The sequence below is a fragment of the Pan paniscus genome, chromosome 10 (assembly GCF_029289425.2).
Source record: "Pan paniscus chromosome 10, NHGRI_mPanPan1-v2.0_pri, whole genome shotgun sequence".
Lineage (NCBI taxonomy): Eukaryota > Metazoa > Chordata > Mammalia > Primates > Hominidae > Pan > Pan paniscus.
Window position 1 is genome coordinate 90,883,597 of NC_073259.2, and position 23,832 is coordinate 90,907,428.

Consider the following 23,832-nt stretch of genomic DNA (forward strand, 5'->3'; position numbering starts at 1 on the left):
GATGGAAAATATTTTGTTTTACCGTAGCATAATAAACCAATAAAACCAGCTGGACAAACATTTATCAACTAAAGTAGGTGCTAAAGCCAGGCGAGAATCCCAGTATGAAGCTTGATCAAGTGTTAAGAGCCTTATTGCAGTTTATGGCAGAAATTTTCAGAATTACTTGTGAGGCTACAAAGATGTATCAACTAAAACTAAGTCAAATAAAAAAACTTCTATGTTTTAAAATTTCAGCAGTTTGGGCTCTGACAAGTCTATGCTCTTGAGGTTCTTTCTTGAAGAAATTGTGGAAGAAAAGCAGTTAAACATATCTATTTCTTTTTCTCAAAATGCTTTATTCATTCAGTTGATTCATGCTCACAAAATGTGTAGTATATTGCCAAACAAGTCTGCAAGGAAAATAAAAATCCTAAATAAATCTGCCAAATATACAGCTGTTAATCTGTTAGCTAATTGGAATATTGACAAATTCAGTAATGCATTCAAGATTTTTTAGCTCAGCTTTAAGAAACTATAATGTTGACCAGAGCTCTGTCTTGACACTCAAGGCTGTTATCCATTACATGAATAATTGGTTTCCAAAACGTGAGGCAAATATAGCCAAGTAAGTAGGAGGACTGGGGAATGTTTTTCCATGGTCTTCTCTTAAACAAAACAAATAAACATAGCAATACAAGAACTCTACCAACAGATGATAATTACCCAGTAGATCTCTTTAAAATGATTTTCAAAACTTAGAGATCTGAGAAAAAATATCTAATTTAAAAACTTGTGGACTTTGGTAATTAAGAAGTTATAACTGTTTAAAGTGTGACATGAGTGCTGTTGATTTTAAGGGATGTACATGTAACCATTTTAATATTTAAGAATTACTACTAGAAATATAATTAGCATGTCAGATTGCCCATGGATATTATTGCTAAGAACAAGGCAAAACATATTAACAATAAGGAAGCAAAAATGAGACAACTTACAGGAAGATATTAATTAGTAATACAATTGTTACATGAATGTGGCAGATATCATGGACGTTCTATATGGATGACTAGTATTTGGGAAACACTGGATTGTGATTATCCGTCTTAGAGGTGCTGTCCTACAGAGAGAGAAAAAGGTTGAATCTTAAGAGTTAAGTGCCCTTGAAATTTGTCTATTGTAGCCCTTGTAACTCTATAACCTCTGTTTGTGAATATCCAGTAATGGAGAATTCGCTAAGTTCCGACTTGGCAGCCTCCATCATCAGATATATCTCACAGCTATAGTTCCTTCAACATCTAGCTTTTAGTAATTCCCAGATCTCAGTCTTACCTAATGATAGGCAATGATAGGTACAGAGTAATCCCTCTTCGCTGGATGGAATTTTAGTTATTTAAAGACATTTATCATCCTCCTTTTTCCAAGTCACCGTTTACTGGATAAATGAGCCTCTCTCCTTCAGTAGTTCTCAAAATGACATGATTCCAAAGTGTCCGTGTCATCTTGGTTGCTATTTTGAATGCCTCCTTATTTTAAGGTATCTTTCCCAACAGTTCCCTAATCTTGGATGATTTACTTAATCATTCTGCAAAGAAGGATAGTAATTTAATTCCACAAACACTATGAGATGGTGAACTTGAGTTCTTCTGTTATAAATTATGTCACATAAACTGTAATTCATAGATATTTATCATCATTTTATTTTATTTTTTTTTGAGATGCAATCTTGCCCTGTCGCCCAGGCTGGAGTGCAGTGGTGCTATCTCGGCCCACTGCAACCTCTGTCTCCCGAGTTCAAACAATTTTCCTGCTTCAGCCTCCTGAGTAGCTGGGATTACCAGTGTGCACCACCATGCCCAGCTAATTTTTGTATTTTTAGTAGAGCCAGGGTGTTGCCATGTCACCCAGGCTGGTCTCAAACCCCTGAGCTCAGATTGATTCCCCCACCTTGGCCTCCCAAAGTGCAGGGATTACAGGCGTGAGCCACCACACCTGGCCTATTGTCATCATTTTAACTCGTAGCTATTATCACTATTAGCCCTGATTATTATGTATGCTAAATATAATACATAACAATACTGAGAAAATACTTTAAGGGTATAATATCTAATTGTAGACACTATAGCTTTTTGATTATCTATTGTATTTGTTTTCATTGATGTCTAAGTTTGCACTGCATTTTGTTGTTGTTCTTGGTGACATCTCACTGACTCATTGACTCTTCCTTTCTCCTAAAATGTCCCAGTATTTTTCCATGCAAATGCTGCTGACTCACACCTTCCTATCCTGTAGCTGCTAGATTTGGATCCAATTTTAGGTCTTAGGATTTAATCCTATTCCTATTAAACTTAGCTTTGTTTAACTTCAGTTGGTCATTTAATTCTTTCAGGATCTTTTTGGTTACTGGACCCTGTTAACCTAATCATTCCTCCCTGCTTAGAATAGAATCAACATTTTTTTCTTAAATTAGGCGTTCTTCGCAATCTGATTTTTATTTACCTGATTATGAATGTGATGCATACTCCCTATGGAAATTATCGGTCACTTGTTGGAGTTCTATTGGAGACACAATATTTAGGCAGTTCGCATTGATATGGACATTGCAGTTGGTAAATCGCTGTTGCTCCCTGCCCCTTGAGACTTCCCTCTTCCTTGACCCCCTTATGCCCCCACTTGACGTCACATAAACCTCCGCATGGTCCAGCTTATGGAAGTTTAATGCTGCACATAGCAGAGGCCCTGTAAAGCCCTTCTCCAGTGCTGTGGCCAGTACCCATTCTCTACTAGTTGTTAATATTTTGAATATCACCCCTGGGTATAACATTATATGAGTAAAATACAGTGTATGTGGGGCTCTAACACCATATTTCATATTTTCCTTTGATAATCTAGCAAAAAATAATAAATAGCAGTAATTTGTATTTACTTATATGCATATATAAAATAGTTGAAACTTCGTAACGCCTCTGGAGAATGGAATAGCTTGCATATGTTAGTCAGGAAATGATTTTGATAACCCTTTTAATGGGCTTGGTTAAGCCTAGCTAAGTGAGACACTTAGTGGCCTTCCAAAGATATCCACATCCTTATCCTCAGCACCTGTGGATGTGCTAACTTACATGACAAAAGCAACTTACAGATATGATTGAATTAAGAATTTTAAAATTGAAGATTATCCTGGATTATCTGGTTGGACCCAGTGCATTCACAAAGATCCTTATAAGGGAAAGAAGGAGGCTGGAGAGTCAGGGTCAAAGGAGGAGATGGGACAAGGGAAGTGGTGGTTGGAATGATGTAATCAATTTCTGGCTTTTTAAGATGGAAAAATGGGCCCTGAGTGAAGGGATGCATGTGGCCTCTATAAGCCGGAAAAGGCAAGGAACTAGATTCTCCCCTAGAGCCTCCAGAAGGAATACAGTCCTGCTGATGCCTTGATTTTAGACCACTGAAACACATTTTGGACTTATGACCTCCAGAATAGAAATGTAATAAATTTGTGTTTGTTTATCACTAAGTGGATGGTAATTCATTACAGTAACAATAGGAAACTAACACAGATCAATATCCATTTTGGGGATCGTAATTTAGCCCCTTTGCTAATAATTAAGATTATCTAGCTTTCATTCTTTTAACAATAACTACAACTAACAGGATAGAAAAAAAAAAAGCAAAAAACAATTTGACCAGCCTTCATTCCTTCATCATTGCTGAGACAGGAAGGCTTAGGACTTTGTGTAGTAAGTTGTTCTTTCTCCCAAGCCTACTCAAAATATTTTACTGCTAGTCTGCCATCACTTTTTTCCTTTTCATCCTCGAATTCATTTAGTTTCTAATTAGTAAAGTATGTATATTAGTCATCAAGGACAAAATAAGACCATGTTAGATTAAAAATGGAAGTTCAGTTTTCAGAATGACATTTTGACAAAAACTCTGAAGCCTATTCTTGGAGCCTCTCATTGAGATATGATTTGGACATATGGTCTACTTTGTCATAACAGCAGCTTTTGTTCTTAACATGAATTATACTAGAAGCTGGCTTAGCATGGGTTTAACCATCTACTGTGGACCAGTTGATGCAAAACAATTACTAAGGCTGAAGTTCAGGAAATAAGATTGGATTTACAAATTAAATGATTTGATTCAATAAATGTGTACAATGGCTGGGCATGGTGATGCACTTCTGTAGTCCCGGATACTTGGGAGGCTGAGGCTGGATGATCCCTGGAGCCCAGGCATTCAAATCTAGCCTGGGTAACATAATGAGACCCTGTCTCTAAAAACAAACAAAAAAAAAGGTTACGATGATGCCCTCTCAGGAGACTTAAAATATTCAATTAACTGTCTGTCATCCCAGAGTTGAATTCTGAAAGTAGAAAAATTACAAAGATTAATTTGGCATTACTGTAATTGTCTGTTTTTGAAGTTGCTATTTAAAGACTGTAAAGACTTTTGGTCGATAGAAAAGTCAATAAATGCAGACTGCTCCATGGTGAAATCTCTTCCATTCCGACAGCTTTCCAGTATGTTGCACTAATTTTGCATCATTTAAACCTTTTAAATATCAGTAGCTGCCAAAGAAATGGACCAAGGGGAATTGACTAAAACAAAGTTGTGCTGCTTTATTGTGTATTATTCTTTTAGGATTATCTATTTTATTATTTTAAATCAGTAAATTATACATGGGGGCAAATGGCTTCCCTAGTACAGGGATCTCATGTTTGGAGATCATAGAGTAACAAAAGCAGCACTAGAACAGTAGTTCGAAGATGCAATTTTTTCATAATTTTGCTACTTGCTGTGAAGTCTTGGTTGAAAGTCTTTATTTACATCACAAAAAGATGGGAGAAAGCATTTGTGAGAACACATAATGTATATAAAAAAATACTTTGAAATCTAGAAAGTTCTTCCCATACATTAAGTAATGGTAGTTGTCCTATAAACTTCCCTATCCATCTTCTCCCCTCCCTTAGCCATTTTTGGGGTCCAGATGGGATCACAAGATAAGGCAGGCTGGTGCAACCAGTGCTCACTTATTGTGGGGACAGCATCAGTGTCATGTCATCAACACCCTGTGACAACTGTGGCTTTGTTATTCTGATGTTGAATTACTCTCCTATCATTTCCCTCCCTCAAAATGACTAATGCACCATAATCAATGTAAAAACAATGTTACTCCCAGAATAGTTGTTTGTGAGCATAATGAAGATAATGAAACTCTTGTTTTGCTTGAAAGTTAGGCTTTTAGTTGAGCGCACTCCCTACCATGATGATCGTTTTCAGCATGTGGAGCCCATTAAGCAGTGTTGGAGCTGGATTCACAGTTTAATGTGCTAACACTGCATCTGTTTCTACCCTGATGATAACACCTGGATCAGTTTATAACTTATGTAGAAGTTTAAGATGTGGTGTAGTTAATTTCTAAAACAACTGTTGATCTTTATATGTGTGAACCCCCTGGTCTTTTACATTCCAGATGAATCCATTGCCATTTGAATATGTTTATACCTGTATGTGCTTTCAGAGTGGGAAGTAAAAACACATGTCCCCTCTAGGGGCTTTATTTTCACTTAAATTCTTCTGCAGGGTGACAGTGATGAGCTTATTAATATTTTTTCTTGTTTTTTTTTTTTTTTGAGATGAATAGGACGATGGCTTTATGGTGTACTTTTGTAACCTTTATTAAATCTTCATCTAAAATGAATTGCTGATGGATGATTTCCTTCCTGCTTTGTCAAAACACATGCATATTCTCAGTCCAAGCCATTTATGATGCCATAAGTAAGTTATTGATTCCTCTTGGGAGCTGTGAAATGCCTGGGCATTAAAAATTAAAGAAAGGTGATTCTGTTACTGAGGCTGCATGCCTTATCTCTGTGGCTAGCTAAAAGCAGAGTGCCAGTTCACTGGAGCTTTGAAAAATGACTTTTCCCAATGACCTGCTGCCTTTTAAAGACAGCAGAGTTTGGAGTTCCTTTTTAAAGTGGTAAATGCCCTTAGAGAGTTGTAGTACAGTTTTATTCCCATTAGAAAGATTGAACTTCTCCCCAGGATGCCCTCAGAAGGGAAACCATTAGAAGATAGGACCACTATAACATTTGGGCATCCTATTCTGTTATTCTCCCCAAGGCAACTTTTAATGTTTTTCAATGTGAGAATCTATTTATTCTGAATAGAGTGACCATAGTAAAGTGCATGACATTCCCTTTTTTCCACAGGTGATCAGATTTCTGATCTTAGACTCTTCTAGGTTGTATTTTAGGCCATCATAAATTATAGCCAATTTACTCCCCACTTGTGTAGGGTTGACTTATATGAAGGGTGTAAAGAGGGCACTTTCAAGTATTATGTTGACCTTTATTTTTATTAACAAAGATACAAGAGGTTTCACATTGTCCTGTTGTTTAGAACTGGCCATCTTTAAAAACATAATAAAGTGTGTAATTGGAAATGCCTGGCTAGTTCTTTTCCTAATTTGTGCAAGAAAAAATAGGCAGAAGACATTATGGTTGTTTTATTAGAATCGATTATCTTTAGTCAAGAAGATGTACCCAAGGTCAGCTTCTTTGGTAGTGTGCAACTGTCATCCTTCTGATGAGTCTGCTTCCCAAAATATCTTAATTAGGCTGTGAACAGTGATATAAGTCCTGTGACTTCTTTTTATTTTATGCTTTTTGATCACCTCACTTAACCTTGCTGTCATCCATCTTTCCAGCTGAGTTTGGCTGCTGTGAACATCATTCTTGTGCTCTTAGATTGGCTATTGGGCTTAATTTATGATTAATGCAAGCAAAATTTCAGATGGGTGCAGCGTGGGAGAGAGGAGCAAAGTCCTAGAGAATATGCAAAGAGGAAAGATAAATGATACCAGTAACTGCATGCTATATATAGGGATATTGACCAACATTTAAGGAAAAAGTGCTCGCCTACAGCATCCAGGAAGGCGAGGCAGGTGAATCACTGTAACTGAAGCAGTCATTTGTGAAGCCCCTACTGTGCGTCATGCACTGTGCTTTGGAGTTAACCTAGTTACCTTATTTACTGTTCACCATAAACAACATTTTTTAGATGAAAACTTGAATCCTAACAGCTAGTAAGTCCAAGAGGAATGATTTCAATCAAAATTTGGCAAACTCTAAAGTGTGTGTGTATGTGTGTTTAACACAGTGTGGATTTGGGGAGTTGCTTCAGATAAGAGATGAATGTAGACTTTTGTTTTCTTCACATATTGGAGTAAAAAGTTAGATTGGTTGTTCTTAGATTTCTCTGAATACCATCTTCCATTCTTATGTTTAAATTTTACTTGTTCATTTTATGCCTTGTGAATTTATTTAATTAGCACGGTTACTTGTACATAGAAAAAATATTATTTTATTGGCAGTGGCCAGGGTGACAGAAATTATGTTTATTGTGATGGTCACGATTGAATAAAAATGATCTCATGGTCCTGGTTTTGGGATTTCTAGTCTTTGCAGAGGTTATCTGATGTAGTAGTCATAGACATGGAGAGCTAAAAAGGCACTGTGCATATACACCTGTTCCAAGTATATGAATTTGGGGTCAGCAAAAGGCTAAACTATACCATTACTTGAGATTTTACTTTTGTTTTGTTCCGGTTTGTTTTGTTTTTCTTTGAGGTGGAGTCTTGCTCTGTTGCCCAGGCTGGAGTACAGTGGCGTGATCTTGGCTCACTTCAGCCTCCACATTCCAGGTTCAAGCAATTCTCCTGCCTCATCCTCCTGAGTAGCCGGGATTACAGGTGCCTGCCACCATGCCTGACTAATTTTTGTATTTTTAGTAAAGACGGGATTTCACTATGTTGGCCAGGCTGGTCTCAAACACCTGACCTCAGGTGATCCACCCACCTCAGCCTCCCAAAATGCTAGGATTACAGGTATGAGCCACTACACCTGGCCAAGATTTTACTGTTCTTAAAGGGACATGTTAGTGCTTCATAATTTATCTGTTCATAACTGAGATCTGAAAAAGCTGATAGTTTTCACATAATATTTATCATATATATGTATATATCAAGTGCCTGCTATGTGATTTATTTAAAGGGCTACAGAATAAAACGTGTTAGAGCTCCCTGAAATCTAATTTATTTCTTGATTATTAAAGTTTGGTCAAGAAATGATATAAAGATTAGAAAGTACTACAGTATATATTAGGATGTCAGTCAATTTTAATGCTAGAGTTAATATCTCTCTTTCTCCCCTCATTCTTGGATGAAATATCTCTTGCCTTCCATGACAAATTAGAGTTGCTGGTGGTTTGCGGACCAAATGTTTGGGTACTTTGTGTAAGCTCATCTGTGTTAGTTTTAAATTAGAGTGTTTTCCTCCTTGCCTATCTGTTTTTCATCAGCGCTCGTATATCCGTGTGTCCGAAAAAACTCTGATTTAGCTGTGAGGCTGATTTTAATGTAGGGATGTCTGTGTACCCTGTCATCACTGGCAGCCCTGGTGAAACTTCCCATGCTTCGCATGTGTGTTGCTACAATATGTTCAAAGTCTGATCTTTCTCAGATGTATGTGTGTGTGTATAACTATTTTATAGCTGAAAAGGGATGCAGGCAGCAAAGTCTCTGCCAGAATATGTTTTCTATTTAAATTTTGTAATATGAAATTATAGGTTAGCGTTTGGCTCTCATAAAGCTGCCTTTTCCACCCGTCACTGCAAGACAACTAACACCTTCTTTTGACTCACGTTTTCCAAGATTCCTTAGTGTTAAAAGAAGACTTTCTTTTTGAAATGCAGAAATTAAAAGAATATGGTACAAAAGTGTTTTTTATAGCTTTATTGAGTCTTGAGGGCAGATATATGGATTCCAGACAAAATGCAATAATAGACTGGGATTTTACTTTCAAATCGTCTTGCAAACACTTCTCACTGGAGATTTATTGTGCATGTGGAGGAACACAGGCTGCTTTGAAGGTTAAATGGAGTAGTTTGGAGAACGGTGTTCAAGTCCTTTCTGCCTCTTATTAAGTGTATGCACTTCTTTAATTAACTTAACCCCTCCAACTTCAGTTTTCTAGTTTGTAGCATTATTGAGGATAAATTGAGATAATATGTGTGCTTTGTAAACTTTGTCAATCTCAATGTAAATATGATGTGGCACTAGTGTTTTATTGTGTCTGTTTAGTTAGCATTAATGCCTTGTTGTTGTATTGGCCCCATTGCGTGATTCAAAATTTTTTTTTCTCTGGTAGAGAATCTAGACAAATTCTGTCAGAACTGAGAATAAGATACCTCTTAAAACCCTATTTACAATCACAAAGCAGTTCAACGAGTCATCAAAAACAGCAGCAGACATATTGTAGAAATATGGCTTGTATGTGAAATGTAGTTTTCCTGAAACTGAAAGATAAACAGTATATAGCATATGTAATAATATGGTACTGTCTCTATGGTATAGTAGGGCTTATTATTTTTCTAGGGCTGCCGTAACAGACCACCACAGACTGGGTAGCATAAACAATGGAATCTTATGTTCTCACAGTTCTAGACTTTAGAAATCAAGATCATGGTGTCAGCAGGTTTGGTTTCTCCTGTGGCCTCACTCCTTGGCTTGCAGATGGCCACATTCTTGCTGTGTCCTAGCATGGTCTTTCTTTTCTCATGTGCATTTCTGATGTCTCTGTGTGTGTCCAAATTTTTTTTCTTGGACACCAGTCATGTTGGATTAGGACCCACCCGAAATGCCTCATTTTAACTTAACCACCTCTTTAAAGATCCTATCTACAAATACAGTCACATTCTGAGGTACTGGAGATTAGGACTTCAACATATGAATTTGGGGGTGGCAAGGCAGGACATGACACAGTGTGTGTGGCACATAACAGGGAGAGCAGTAGACAAAGAGCAGTGACAAAGTTAAATTCTTGTGTGTGCAGCTCTGATCTTTACTGACCCTAATAGTCTCGAGTAGGACTCTTAATTTCTTTCTTTCTTTTTTTTTGAGTCTCGCAGTAGCACAATCTCGGCTCACTGCAATCTCTGCCTCCCGAGTTCAAGCGATTCTCCTGTCTCAGCTTCCCAAGTAGCCAGGATTACAGGTGCCCGCCACCACGCCCAGCTAATTTTTCTATTTTTAGTAGAGACGGGGTTTCACCATGTTGGCCAGGCTGGTCTCGAACTCCTGACTTCAAGTGATCCGCCTGCCCTGACCTCCCAAAGTGCTGGGATTACAGGCGTGAGCCACCGTGCCCAGCAGGACTCTTACTTTCCAGTGTCCACATCCATATCCACTTACTCACAGAGTCATGGGCTTGAAGAAGATCATGAACCTGAGTACATTTTGTAAAATGTAAAAAGGTGATACAAATACAAGGTAGTATTATAACAGGAATACCTGTGAGGGATAGATTGGCAACATGTAGAATATTTTAAGTACGAAAGGGTAAGGATTATTGCAAACATTTGTGTAAAATAAGCTTCTTGGCTATTCTGTATGGCTGCAGGAGTTCTGGGTAAAGAAAGGTGATTTGGGCCGGGTGTGGTGGCTCACACCTGTAATCCCAGCACTTTGGGAGTCCGAGGCGGGTGGATCACTTGAGGTCTGGAGTTCAAGACCAGTCTGGCCAACATGGTGAAACCCCGTCTCTACTAAAAATACAAAAATTAGACGGGTCTGGTGGCAGGCGCCTGCAGTGCCAGCTACTTGGTAGGCTGATGTACGAGAATCGCTTGAACCCAGGAGGCGGAGGATGCAGTGAGCCATGATCACGCCACTGCACTCCAGCCTGGGTGACAGAGTGAGACTCGGTCTTGGGGGGAAAAAAAAGTTGATTTGGTTAAGACTCAATTCAGAGAAGACAGGAGTATTAGGTGAGCAGATAAGCTAAACATCTGGATAATGCATCATGAATGTCTTTCCACTCTCAAGACTTCTTTTCCTAGAGCCTGTTAGTTTCTCCCTTTAAAACTTTTTCCCCTTTTACTTTTCAGGTTGAGGAGTCAGTGGATTCACAATCAGTGTTCATAGCCAGAGGGTACTTTTCCTATTTACCCTAGGTGAAGATTATGACCCCACAGGATGTGAATTTTTTTAAAGTAATACTTGAATAGTTGGAGGAAAATTGCCATGTACTTTATCTGTTCTGAAATGTGTACAGCACATGCGTAAAGGCAAGTATTTTAACTGGGTGTATTCTTAGCTTGCCATGCCTGCATCCTTAGAGAGTACATTTGGATAATCAAATCTCTAGGCACAAAGATTATACCTTTTGTTCTGCAAAAGCACATAGACCAAGACCGTGCACAAAATAGGTGTTATTGGAATCTGATGGTTATAGTTACGTTCTCTCTTTTAGAATCTAGTATTCCAGCTGGGCGCGGTGGCTCAAGCCTGTAATCCCAGCACTTTGGGTAGCCGAGGCGAGCAGATCACGAAGTCAGGAGATCGCGACCATCCTGGCTAACACAGAGAAACCCCATCTCTACTAAAAAATACAAAAAGTTAGCTGCGCTTGGTGGCGGGCGCCTGTAGTCCCAGCTACTCGGGAGGCTGAGGCAGGAGAATGGCGGGAACCCAGGAGGCGGAGCTTGCAGTGAGCCGAGATCGCATCACTGCACTCCAGCCTGGGCGACAGAGTGAGACTCCGTCTCAAAAAAAAAAAAAAAAAAAAGAATCTAGTGTTCCATAGAGCTCATTCATTTTTGAAAGCATCGAACTTCATAAAAAAAAGTATAATCTCATATTCATTCCATCCCTTGAAATCAAACAGTAATCATGTTTTTAATATAGAAAAACTGTAAGGGGCCGGGTGCGGTGGCTCACACCTGTAATCCCAGCACTTTGGGAGGCCGAGGTGGGCGGATCACTTGAGGTCAGGAGTTCAAGACCAGCCTGGCCAACATGGTGAAACCCCATTTCTACTAAAAATACAAAAAATTAGCTGGGCGTAGTGGCGGGCGCCTGTAATCCTAGCTACTTAGAAGGCTGAGACAGGAGAATCGCTTGAACCTGGGAGACAGAGGTTGCAGTGAGCCAAGATCGTGCCACTGCTCTCCAGCCTGGGTGACAGAGCGTGACTGTCTCAAAAAAAAAAAAAAATATATATATATATATATATATATAGAACTAGTCACACATTGCAACATACCACAAATCCTCAAGACCTTATTGTAGGGGAAACATAGTATTAGATGTAAAAATTTTGAAAATGAACTTTTTAATGTAGCTATGAGTTGATGAAAACCTACAAAATCGAAATTCATAAATTATGTAAACAAATGCACTAAAGTGGTTCATGTACAGTACCTGATTTAACTTTTAGGTGTGAGAAAGCCTTACAATATCCCTTCTAGTTGTTTCTAATTTCAAATCTGGAAAATTAGAAAAAAGTTATTTTCATTAAGCTTTTAAATTGAGACTCTGATACAGTGTAGTACAGTGAGAAGGAGGTGAGGTGTACTGAATTATGTTAGGATGTTCTGATATGGATATAGTGACCAACTGATTATGTGCAAAATATTTATACTGTTTTTCATCATGCAAATTGCAAGTCTGTGAAAAGTAGCTCAAGTTGTTTCACTCATTATTTTAATCAGTGAAAGTGCTTAGAGTGTGGTATTTCTCATATTTTCATGTTGTATTAGTTTTTGCTTTAATTTTGCAAAATGCTTTTCATATAACATTTAAAAACATCTCTAGGTAACTCAAGTTTTAATTATATGTGATAAACATTCTTTTAAATGGTTTATTAGTTTTCAGGGTCACAGTGTTTTTTGTGTGTGTGTGTTTTTTTTTTTTTTTGATATTTCCTGTAGAAATTGTCAAAATGACAGCATTGCTTTATCGGGGGAACTAAAGATATTTTTAAAAATATTTAGCCAACATTCTACTTCCTCATTTTCTCCTACTAAGAGGAAAGAGTGCCAGTGCCATGGCTCACGCCTGTAATCCCAGCACTTTGGGAGGCCGAGGCAGGCAGATCACTTGAGGTCAGGAGTTCAAGACCAGCCTGGCCAACATGGTGAAACCCCATCTCTACTACAAATACAAAAATTAGCCAGCATTGTGGCGCACACCTATAGTCCCAGCTACTTGGGAGGCTGAGGCAGGAGAATCGCTTGAACCCAGGAGGCGGAGGTTGCAGTGAGCTGAGATCATGTGACTGCACTCCAGCCTGGGCAACAGAACGAGACTCTGTCTTTTTAAAAAAAAAACAAAAAACAGGAAAGATTGTCTAGGTAAACTTCTTGACTTGAGATGAGAAGGAGCTTCCTCATCATCCATGGAAGCTCTATGAAGGCAAATCTCCAACATCTTGGGGTCTGAGTTTAGCTGCAGCTGGGGCCATTTTTAATCACAAGTTGACTTTTCTTTTTTCTTAGGGGCCTAGGGTTAGGGAAGTATATCTTGCTGTGCAGATATAGCTCATAAAATTCCTTTATTGCTTATCGGAAAAACTCCTAAAGGGATGGAAGCGGGATCCACTAAGAATATTCCTGTAGTTGGAAGACTTAGCATTCGTAGAATTTTCTCAAAACCAGCAGTTATTCGGGGTCGCTGACCATTGGGTGTCTGACAACAGGCTCTTTAATAACTTCCTGTATTCTCTTTTCATTCAACATATGTGTGGTAACAATTTATTAAGTGCCAGCATTTATTAATGCTTACAAAGTTGTCATTTTTGTCCATGAAAGTTTTACAATCTAGTAGGAAGAGATCAAGATAAAAACAAGCAAATTTGGAAAAGTGTTACCAGTGTAATGATAAACGCTTGTCCAAAGCGTAGTGCCTTCCTTTACCCTAGGGACCTAGAAACCTAACACTGCCCCTAACTACCCAGCACCCCACACTGTAATTTATTTGCCCTACCTTAATTTCCTACAGGAATCTGAAATACAGTGCTCATCCCCAAAGTAAGATGAGCTTTAGATGCATAGTATTTCTCTCATTCTCTTACCCTATTAGCCAAGTATTTGCATATTAACTGGAGCTTTCTAAATATAATGGCTTATCCCTAAAGAGGTACTCTAATGAAGGGATTATAGGTTAAGTGGCAAATGAGTGCCAAAGACATGTGGCTAAGTCAGTTAACCTGATGGTTTTTCACAGTTAATTATCATTGAGTGAGAAGAGGTTAGTGGCCTGAGTGAACCACTTTTAGATGAAAGTGATAATTCCCTACATACTTAAAACAATCTAGAATTTTCCAAAACGGTAAATGCAGTTTATCAGTACCAATCATCTCTAATTAGAATTTAATTTATTAACCCAGCAATCCCATTACTGGGTATATACCCAAAGGATTATAAATCATGCTGCTATAAAGACACATGCACACGTATGTTTATTGTGGCACTATTCACAATAGCAAAGACTTGGAACCAACCCAAATGCCCATCAGTGATAAACTGGATTAAGAAAATGTGGCACATATACACCATGGAATACTATGCAGCCATACAAAAGGATGAATTCATGTCCTTTGCAGGGACATGGATGAAGCTGGAAACCATCATTCTCAGCAAACTATCGCAAGGACAGAAAACCAAATACCGCATGTTCTTACTCATAGGTGGGAATTGAACAATGAGATCACTTGGACACAGGGCAGGGAACATTAAACACGGGGGCCTGTCAGGGGGTGTGGGACTTGGGGGAGGGATAGCATTAGGAGAAATACCTAATGTAAATGACGAGTTGATGGGTGCAGCAAACCAACATGGCACATGTATACCTATGTATCAAGCCTGCACGTTGTGCACATGTACCCTAGAACTTAAAGTATAATAATAATTTAAAAAAAGAATTTAGTTTATTAGATACATATTGAGTACTATGTATGTTAGGCTCCAAGAGATAAATAAGATGCCTTTTCAACTTCTAAGGAGTTAGCAATATATTGGGGAGATGAAGTTTCAAGACAATAAATGAATCAAACCTGAAGATCATTGAGAGATTCATGTCCAGCCAAATTCCTGTCCATCCCATGAAGAAGAATCATACATGACAGAGTAATGCCAGTTATTCCTGCTGCTCCATCCCTCAAGCTTCATTCCATCCATACTTAACTGTATTTTCAGATCTCAGACTTGCCATGCTCTCTCCTGTCCCAGAGTCTTTGAAAATATTGACTGTTGGCCTGGAAGTATCGCCACAGTTTCCTTTCTCCTTCATTGAACTTTTTACATGTATGCAGATATGCTTTCCTCCTGGAAACTTTTGACCCTCTAAGACATTGGGCATCTGTTTTGTGTTCTCCCATACCAGTCATTATTTGTATTAGATAGTATTTATCATACTACAGGGAAACTCCTTGTACATTTATTTGCCTTGTCTACTTGGCTGAATATTTAATGTCAGGGGCTCTATTTTGCTCATCATTCCATTTGCAGTGTTCTTCACAGTGCCTTGCTTATAAATGAATGAATGAATAAAGGAATGAGTGAGTGATTTTCTCTGGACAGACATTCCATTTTATTGGGCAATGATTTTCAATAGAGACAGAAGAGGGAATGTTAAGATCACCTGTGTGCTATTTTCAAAGCATACATTTCTTCCCACTCCTGAAATATCTCCCATATATCATCCCATTTAAGATCCCTGATATTTGTAGCAAGCAGTCAGTGTTGTTAATGGGAATGTGTCAATACTCAAAGTCAAAAGCCAGCATATTCTGCCACAATAACTAGGAAAGGATTGAGAGGAGAGTGGCTTTGCAAATGAGCATTGGTTGTTGAAGCATATTTGGAAAGATGTAATGGTAGAAGGATAGTAATCCAGGTAGAGGGGGAAAAGAAATGGTTTGAGCGGCAGCATAGAGGAAGGGAAGTTTGGCTGAAATTAGCATGCCATATGGAGAAGTGATGGGAGACTGGCCTTGAGGTCATCAAGAGGAAGGCTGTGAATGCGAGCTGTGAAGGTTGTTTATTATGGTAAGAAATAGGGCATAATGAGGGACCTTTGTGGAGAGGAGTGCTGGTATTAGAGTTACATTGCAGGAAGTTTTTCTATCCATAGCATGCATAATGGATCAAAGTGGGAATGAAGGCAGGCAGGGATAGCTATTTAGTTCAGTTTAACAATATTTGTTGCATGCCTAAGATGTGTTGGACACTGGGAGAAAAGACATAATTCCTTTCCAGAGGTGACCTATAGCCTAATGAAGGAAAGAGAAAAAATGATCAGGCAGTTTTAATAAGCATGCTAAGCAATGCAGTCAGAAAATAAAGCAGGCCTGAATGAGGGTAAGAGAAAAGGGAAATTAGAGGCAGATTCAAGGGAAACTTCTGAATTGAATTTTCTCTGAGGTCCTGAACAGCTTTAAAATGTCCTTAACCAATTTAAAAATAGATATAGGAGCAAAACCATAAGAAGCTGTCATGTACAACCTTAATTTCAGTGATGGAAGAATGATGATATTCAATGATGAGATCGTATGAAAAAGAGATGGTTTGTGGGGAAAATTAGTTTGGATTCAGACTTACTAAGCTTAAGGTACTGAAACTACCAGTGTTACATGGGAATTACACAGTGCCATACTATTTGATACGCTTTTGGTTGCAGATGTCAGAATAGCAACTCAAGCTACTTTATGACTAAGAGGCATTTACTGGCTTATTTGACAGTATAGTACTAGCTTCAGGTATGATTGGATCCGGCTACACTAGGAATTGTCTTTATCTCCTTGATTTTTGTTCTTTTATTTTGGTTTCACCCTCAGGCTGACCCTGTCTTCAGGCAATTCTCAAGCAGCTCTAGGATTTTTAAAATTTCATTCTTAAAAGAAGATGCCTTTTCCTAGTACATAGTTGGTACCATATTGACTCCTGCTGCCCTTGCTTGAACCTAAGTCAATTGTGTGGCCAGTGATGGGGGTGGGGAGATACAGTACATTAATCTTTCATCTGGGGGTAAGGGCAGTGTCATCCTACCCACGTGTGGGCTATTCTTAAAAATAAAACCAAGATGTGGGAGAATAGATGTGGGCTATTCTTAAAAAGAAAACCAAGACACTGTTACTAAAAGGAGGGGGTCTGCAAAAACATGTAGTGTCCAGTGCACAATGCTATATAAATTCCAAGCATTTTAAGTTAACATTGCCTTGTTTGATTTTTAACATGACATTTTGTGAAAAGCGTCATTAACATTATCTGTAAACCATAGGTATGGAAATGGAGCTTTAGAGAGGCTAATTTGCAAAAGCAGCACACCTAGTGTTAATAGAAGACCCTGGATTCCATTAATCTTTCTTCCATTCAAATGTGGATGTCAAATGGACAGTTGGAAGTGTAGGCTCATGAGCAACACCCAGGCTAGAGTGGGTGGAGTCATATAATGGAGAAGTCATCCCTTGAGTTGCAGTTGTTGGATATGACCACCAAAGAGGTGGAAATTGCAGAGAAAAAGAAGGTCAGGCCATGGGACCAGGAGAGAAACAGCCACATTTGGGAGGGTTAGAACAAGGTCCTCAAAAAGATAGGAAGAGAATGAGAAAAGTAATGAGAAGAGTAATGTGCTAAAGACTACAGTTATCACTTCATAAATGCTTATTGTCTTTTTCAAAGTATCAGGAAAGCTTAAAGGAATTTTTAGTGAAATATTCATGACCATGATCCACTGATTTTGGAATGCTATAAACATGATGAAAATAACACTGTGGGCAGGGCACAGTGGCTCACGCCTGTAATCCCAGCACTTAGGGAGGCTGAGGTGGGCGGATCATGAGGTCAAGAGATGGAGACCATCCTGGCCAACATGGTTAAACCCCATCTCTACTAAAAATACAAAAATTAGCTGGGCGTGGTGGCGTGCTCCTGTAGTCCCAGCTACTCAGGAGGTTGAGGCAGGAGAATCACTTGAACCCGGGAGGCAGAGGTTGCAGTGAGCTGAAATTGCGCCACTGCACTCCAGCCTGAGTGACAGAGCGAGACTCCATCTCAAAAAAAAGAAAACAACATTGTGTTTGCATTGATGGCTAGCATCAGTTGTTTGGTGTTGATGATGATAATAATAGCTAACATGTGACCAGGTGCTGTGACTCACGCCTGTAATCCCATCACTTTGGGAGGCCGAGGCAGGCAGATCACCTGAGGTCAGGAGTTTGAGACCAGTCTGGCCAACATGGTGAAACCCCATCTCTACCAAAAATACAAAAATTAGCCAGGTGTGGTGGTGGGCACCTGTAATCCCAGCTACTGGGGAGGCTGAGGCAGGAGAATCGCTTGAACCCAGAAGGTGGAGGTTGCAGTGAGCTGGGATCATACCACTGCACTCCAGCCTGGGCGACAGAGTGAGACTCTGTCTCCAAAACAACAACAAAAAATTGCTAACATATGTTACCTATGTTACATACTCACATTATGTTGCATGTAATCATTTACTCTTCACAATGATCCTATAAGGCAAGTATAGTGCTCTCTAGTTTACAGTTGAGGAAACTAAGGTACAGAGAGGTGAAATAACTGTGTCTGCTGTCTCACAACTTTAGTGTATCCAGTTGGCTACACAATGGATTTTCTTAACTGCTGCATTGCACTGGGCAGCACTGAAGCAGGGCAGGTTAACAAAGGCCAGTCTTTTTTCTTATCTTTCTTGCAAAGAACATTTCAACCTACTGTTATTTATTTATTTTTTTAAATTTAAGTTTGGCCTTGGCTTACTTTCAAGTAGAACAATTGAAAGCATGTCAGAACAGCGCCATTTGATGTTGGAAGAATCTAAGCGTCATTCCTGCTCTGAAGGACTCCTGGTCATTACTTACATGGGTGCTTATAACTGAAAAGGTCAGGAGACAAAAAAAAAAAAAGCTGTGAGAGAAAGACACACAAGGACAGTTTGGGTGGCAGTGTCACATCATTCATCAGTTTTACAATAGTGTTGGCCTTTGTCAACATTTTCTAAAGGAAAAATCATAAGGCAACAAAAACAAAGAGCCACAAATGAACAAACCTGGACACAGGTTAAGACTTCCTTGAAGACTTCAGAAACTATCTTTTTTTTTTTTTTTTTTTTTGAGACGGAGTCTCACTCTGTCACCCAGGCTGGAGTGCAGTGGTGGGATCTCGGCTCAGTGCAAGCTCCGACTCCTGGGTTCACTCCATTCTCCTGCCTCAGCCTCCCGAGTAGCTGGAACTACAAGCGCCCGCCACCATGCCCGGCTAATTTTGTGTGTGTGTGTTTTTAGTAGAGACGGGGTTTTACTGTGTGAGCCAGGATGGTCTCAATCTCCTGACCTCGTGATCCATCCTCCTCGGCCTCCCAAAGTGCTGGGATTACAGGCGTGAGCCACCGCGCCCGGCCAGAGACTATCTTTTTGCTTCAAAAGACAGTTTCTCAGTCCTGTGTTCTCTAGGGAGTTCTGCCAACAATTGTTTTTTTCCCATATCTGCTGCTCTGAGTTCCTCCACCTTTCCTAGAGTGGAAAATATCCTGATTCCTTAGTGCCTTTCTGAATTTTCAACACCATTTCACGGAAGCAACCTCAAAAATTATATCAGCATGAAATTTTGTTTTGAGTCAAGGTGTTTCATTAGCTGTGAAATAGCAGAAGAGGTTTTACTATTTCTATTTTGGACTCATAGAAGGAAATGCAAATGGATCAAAATCTATTATGCTTAGGTTTGAATGACTCCCTTTTTCTTATTTTGCTGGAGGATTACTCAGATTCTATTAAGGCCCTGTTGATCTGTATCTTTCTTAATAGGATGTTGAGGTGGTGTAATGCATCCCTTATCACTGACCTGCATGTGTGACATGACTTGTATATTAAATTCCAGTACATTTTAGTCTTCCATATTTTTTATCATAATATTCATTGGTTAAATAAAATCCTACTTAAGCAGATAACACACATTGGAGAATTTTATCATACTAATGTCTCCCTTAGTATAGTATGTTTTTCTCATGGATGAGATACTCTTTTGCTCCTTCATTTTTGTTTTATTAGCTATGTTTGTCTTTTTTTCCATGTAAATTTAGGGCTGTGTTTCAAAGTTTTTTTTCTTTTTTTTTTTTTTTTTGAGACGGAGTCTCGCTCTATTGCCAAGGCAGGAGTGCAGTGGCGCGATCTCGGCTCACTGCAACCTCCACCTCCCGGGTTCAAGCAATTCTCCTGCCTCAGGCTCTTGAATAGCTGGGATTATAGGTGCCTGCCACCATGCCTGCCTAATTTTTGTATCTTTAGTAGAGATGGGGTTTCACCATGTTGGTCAGGCTGGTCTCAAACTCCTGACCACAGGTGATCCACTTGCGTCAGACTTCCAAAGTGCTGAGATTACAGGCATGAGCCACCATGCCCGGCCTCAAAGGTTTTTTTCTCATGGTAAAATTATGAGATGTGTTAATTGTGTTCTTTGTGTTGAAACCCTTTTTGGTGGAGGGTCTTTGGATGTAGTATATCTCGTGGCTGCTGTAGGCTGTTAGATTTATTGCTATAAAGATAAATTCCAGCAGCTTTGAACAGATTTTTTAATGGGTGAGTTTTTTGTCAAAAGCCTTTACATAGTTGGTCATGGCATTGAACTAATAGCATGTAGAAATCCAGGTTTGGAAAAGATGATTCTTCATTCTTTGGGATCTGCCACAGAAAGGATGGCGTATTACTCTAAACAAAGCGTGCCTCACAGTTTTTCTCACTGCCTTGACAAAGCCTTATCCCAGAATGGTTTGCCTTTGAACTCTCCACTGCCCTGGCCTTGATGGTATGAGGGCTTCTGGATTGATATTAGAGATATTTACATCAATATCTAGGTTAATGTCTAGTTGAATCCTGGGTTTCATTCTCTATTGCTTGAAATAAGCTCTTTCTGACAACACTCTTTGGCAGTTTGGCAGTTGTTTTTTTTTTTTCATATTTCTTTTAAATTTTAATTATAACCCATCAAGTCTTAAGCAATTACTTCTGGGTAGACTCTTGATGAATGTCACAGCAGGGTGTTTTAATTTAATAGATCCAGAATAACATCTGGTTCTAATATTTTAAAAGCCAATTTATATGGAAATTTATTTAATACACAGTCAATACATGGAGACTTGCAAAAATCAAAATCAAAATGGAAAATCAATCTACTGTTCTGTAATAGGTCTTCTTTTAATAAAGGATTTTGCTCATGACTGGGTTCAACTGTTACTAGTTAACACTCAAAATATCAGTTTAGAAAAGGTAGCAACTTATTTCTCATACTGAAGAAATAGGAGGTAGTTAGCCCAGGGTCACTATGGTCTTTTGTAACAGGGACTAAGTTTCCCTCAATCTTACTGCTCTGCTCTCTGCATGATTTCTATTCCTAAGGACATCTTGTGGGCCAAGATGGCTGCTGGAACTCCAACCATTACATATGTGCTCCACTCAGCAGGAAGGAGGAGGGTAGGGGTGGAGGGGAGGGGTGGAGGGGAAGAAGGCTAAGCTTTTCCTGTTAAGGACACTTTCTGGAAGTAGTAGACAAAAATTCATCATATGATCATATTTAGTATGAAGGGAAGATAGGGAAATAAATTTTTTTCTAAATGACCACATGCCCAACTAAAAATTAAAGTTCATTTGTATGGAAAAGAGAGAGAATAGATATTGGGAGACAGTGAACCATCCCGGCCACATGGAGTAATTGAAGATTTTCACAGATCTTTTGCCTTTTTATTGAACATTTAGAAAAGTCAACTAGTTCTTATTAGTAGATAATATATGTATTATTATATGGATTAGCATGGTATTTGGCACATTGTATATAATCATCAACTTCTGATCGGCCTATTTTAATTCTAACCCCAAAATGCACCTAATTTCCTAGGTTATGGGTCAGGAAGACTTTAATAAGGGACTTTTCATAGATTGTATCCTAGTCTTTATATAATAATAACAGCAGCAGCTAACAGGGCAGAGAGATCATTTGCACTAGGGTGTCCAGAACACTCATGTATATGTAAAGCACTGTTCTCTGCTTCTCTATATAGAAGACAAATGAACAATTATACATGTTTATTAAATGATTTCAAGGTAAAACTATTATCACAGAAACTGAAGCTCAGAAAGGTTAATTGGGAAGCAATCTAGAGAAGCAGTTGAAAACTATCATGCCTAGTCATTTGAACTCAACTAGAATACTAACTCAGTTATTTCCACTGGTGAGATCACCTTAGATGGGTTTCTTAATCTGTTGAGTCTCTGTGATAGTTTGTTTTTGCAGTCAGGCAGTGAATGAAAGAGTTAGGACTCAGGAACATTTTCCCTGAATCCAGGGTTTTTCCAACCTGCTTTTCAGTAATACTCATGTGGAAATTTCTCTGATCACACCTGCCTCACAAGAGAAGGCAGAACTGGTGGAGGGCCTAGAGTTGAACATCATTAAGACAGTCTCCCACCACATAGTCTTTATCCACACAGATGCCCACAGCTCCTTAAAAAGCCCTGATATCAGACTAGGCAAGAGTTTTATAGTTCTGGAGTTCTCATTCCTGTGCCCTTACTAACTCATGTGTCTCTTATATGTTCTGTAAATACAGAGATAGGTTCACTAGGGATACAAAAAGACTCCAAATGCCACTCTGTTCTCTGGGAGGTTAGTGGCACAGAGCCAGGATGTTCCAAACTGAATAATTTAATGCCACATTCAATGTTTGTACCTTATCCACATATGTCAGTACTTTTGAGTCTTTAATCCTTTTCTTTATATTCACTTTTTAATTTTCAACAGCTTTATTCTGAGCCATAGTTAGGAAATCCAGCTTTGATATGGTAATGAAATTTACTTTCAAATAACCTTAACATGAATATAACCATTACAGTTTTTACAAAGTGCAGACATCTTTTTACATGTCCCCAGTAGTAGATGGATCATATTTTGGGAAACCCAGAATAGTGGAAAGGGAATTAGCCATGAAGCTCTGTGTTACTGTTCTCAACTTGTGTGACTCTGGGCCAGTTATTAATTAATCTTTCTGAACCACAAACTTTCTCACTTGAGAGATGTAGAGAATAATATCTACCTCATCAGTGTTGCTCTAAAGATTAAATGAGATGTAGCCAAGGAGACCAGCATGGTGTTTGGCAGTATATCAATTGTTTAGCAATTAGTAGGTCCTTCCTTCTTGAAGTCTGTTTGAAAATATCAGGCATGCAAATGGAAACCATCCTCAAAAGCAAGAATCAGTGAAGCACCATGAAGATTTCTATAGAGGATAGTAAGTCCCATGAAAGCTAAGAAGTGGGAAAGGCTGAAGTTTATTAGAATGCAGTAGGAAGGGAAACACTGGATAGGTGGAGAGCCATTCTTCCTAGTCTTTCCAGTTATCTGGGCCCTTAATACTCAACATGTGGTCCAAGGACCATCAACATCAGCATCACCTGAGAGCTATTGGAACGTGGAATCTCTCTCTGGCTTCTCCCCAGGCCTACTGAATCAGAACCTGCCTTTTAACAGGGTCGTCAGGTGATTTGTATGTATGAGAAGCACCGGGCACTGATATTCCCTGTAAAATTTATTGATTTATTTCTAGTAGGAGGCTAGTCCTTGCATCACCTGGGCCTTGCTTCTTAAAAATGCAGATTCTCAGGCCCAGCCTCGATCTGGAATATTCATTTTTAGCCAGTATGTCACAAGATTTTCAGGGCAGTTGTTTGGCAGACTGCTATATTAAGGCTTAAACCAGTTGAAGAACTTTATTCTTCAAAGATATTTGCATTTCAACAAGGAAGGAAGCTTTTAAGGAAGAGAAAAACAACCCTCATTGTGGTTTTAGTAAGCATTAAGGGGAGGACATGAATTCAGTTTATATGTGCCTGGAATCCCATCACAAAGCTACATAGTAACAAAGCTTCTGAGAAAGGCATTATCTTATCAATGTCATATTTTTTCTTTCTTTTTGTGTTTTACATTTGATTTTTTTTAACGTTTTGTTTT

At 38.9% G+C, this 23,832-nt stretch overlaps 1 protein-coding gene across 4 annotated transcripts in view; it reads left to right on the forward strand.

Moving 5' to 3' along the window:
- Positions 1-23,832, forward strand: part of TMTC2 (transmembrane O-mannosyltransferase targeting cadherins 2) — a 446,884-nt gene that overhangs the window by 144,921 nt on the left and 278,131 nt on the right. The window lies entirely within an intron of this gene.